Genomic DNA, 2,500 nt, shown 5'->3' with positions numbered 1-2,500 from the left:
ACCATTATACTGATGTAATACTATACTATATTATTACCATTATACTGATGTATTACTGTACTATATTATTACCATTCTACTGATGTAATACTGTACTATATTATTACCATTATACTGATGTATTACTGTACTATATTATTACCATTCTACTGATGTAATACTGTACTATATTATTACCATTATACTGATGTATTACTGTACTATATTATTACCATTCTACTGATGTAATACTGTACTATATTATTACCATTATACTGATGTATTACTGTACTATATTATTACCATTCTACTGATGTATTACTGTCCTATATTATTACCATTATACTGATGTATTACTGTACTATATTATTACCATTATACTGATGTAATACTATACTATATTATTACCATTATACTGATGTAATACTGTACTATATTATTACCATTATACTGATGTATTACTATACTATATTATTACCATTATACTGATGTATTACTATACTATATTATTACCATTATACTGATGTATTACTATACTATATTATTACCATTATACTGATGTATTACTATACTATATTATTACCATTCTACTGATGTAATACTGTACTATATTATTACCATTCTACTGATGTAATACTGTACTATATTATTACCATTCTACTGATGTAATACTGTACTATATTATTACCATTATACTGATGTAATATTGTACTATATTATTACCATTCTACTGATGTAATATTGTATTATATTTCTGGGTTTGTATGGGTTGGTTGCAGCGGAGGCTGCTGAGGGGAGGACGGCTCATAATAATGTCAGGAACGGAACAAATGGAATGTCATCAAACACCTGGAAACCATGGAAACCGTCTGTCTGATGTATTTGATGCCGTTCCACTGATTCCGCTCCAGTCGATACCACAAGCTCCTCCTCCCCAATTAAGGTGTCACCAACCGCCTGTGGTTGGTTGTGTTTACATGTAAAAAAAACAAACCCAGTTTATGTAAGCCTATAGACATTGGTATGGCTGGGTGTGTTACATTACATTGAGCTGCTCTAGGCCTACAAACATTGGTATGGCTGGTTGTGTTCACATTACATTGAGCTGCTGTAGGCCATTTTAGAGAGTTGGGCCAACTTTTGTCATGTTGAATATTGTTCTAATTAGACATTCAGTTACATAGCACAGTTTAAATATTGCTGGGGAGCGATAGATTATGAATTAAAGCATCATAATGCAGAAACCTCAAATTCCCAACTCTCTAAATACCTGACTCAGCAACTCTCTAAATACCTGACTCAGCAACTCTCTAAATACCTGACTCAGCAACTCTCTAAATACCTGACTCAGCAACTCTCTAAATACCTGACTCAGCAACTCTCTAAATACCTGACTCAGCAACTCTCTAAATACCTGACTCTGCAACTCTCTAAATACCTGACTCAGCAACTCTCTAAATACCTGGCTCAGCAACTCTCTAAGTACCTGACTTAGCAACTCTCTAAATACCTGACTCAGCAACTCTCTAAATACCTGACTCTGCAACTCTCTAAATACCTGACTCAGCAACTCTCTAAATACCTGACTCTGCAACTCTCTAAATACCTGGCTCAGCAACTCTCTAAATACCTGACTCTGAAACTCTCTAAATACCTGACTCAGCAACTCTCTAAATACCTGACTCAGCAACTCTCTAAATACCTGACTCTGCAACTCTCTAAATACCTGACTCAGCAACTCTCTAAATACCTGGCTCAGCAACTCTCTAAATACCTGGCTCAGCAACTCTCTAAATACCTGACTCTGAAACTCTCTAAATACCTGACTCAGCAACTCTCTAAATACCTGACTCAGCAACTCTCTAAATACCTGACTCTGCAACTCTCTAAATACCTGACTTAGCAACTCTCTAAATACCTGACTCAGCAACTCTCTAAATACCTGACTCTGCAACTCTCTAAATACCTGACTCAGCAACTCTCTAAATACCTGACGCTGCAACTCTCTAAATACCTGGCTCAGCAACTCTCTAAATACCTGACTCTGAAACTCTCTAAATACCTGACTCAGCAACTCTCTAAATACCTGACTCAGCAACTCTCTAAATACCTGACTCAGCAACTCTCTAAATACCTGACTCAGCAACTCTCTAAATACCTGACTCAGCAACTCTCTAAATACCTGGCTCAGCAACTCTCTAAATACCTGGCTCAGCAACTCTCTAAATACCTGACTCAGCAACTCTCTAAATACCTGACTCAGCAACTCTCTAAATACCTGACTCAGCAACTCTCTAAATACCTGACTCTGCAACTCTCTAAATACCTGACTCAGCAACTCTCTAAATACCTGACTCAGCAACTCTCTAAATACCTGACTCAGCAACTCTCTAAATACCTGACTCAGCAACTCTCTAAATACCTGACTCAGCAACTCTCTAAATACCTGACTCAGCAACTCTCTAAATACCTGACTCTGCAACTCTCTAAATACCTGACTCAGCAACTCTCTAAATACCTG

The 2,500-nt window shown here is 36.6% G+C and overlaps 1 protein-coding gene across 1 annotated transcript in view; it reads right to left on the bottom strand.

The window, feature by feature from the left end:
- The window catches only part of LOC139421735 (RNA binding protein fox-1 homolog 1-like), a 78,660-nt gene that overhangs the window by 30,633 nt on the left and 45,527 nt on the right, over positions 1-2,500 (bottom strand). The window lies entirely within an intron of this gene.

This window comes from Oncorhynchus clarkii, chromosome 12 (genome assembly GCF_045791955.1).
Source record: "Oncorhynchus clarkii lewisi isolate Uvic-CL-2024 chromosome 12, UVic_Ocla_1.0, whole genome shotgun sequence".
Taxonomy (NCBI): domain Eukaryota; kingdom Metazoa; phylum Chordata; class Actinopteri; order Salmoniformes; family Salmonidae; genus Oncorhynchus; species Oncorhynchus clarkii.
This window is presented reverse-complemented; position numbering and strand designations above follow the sequence as displayed.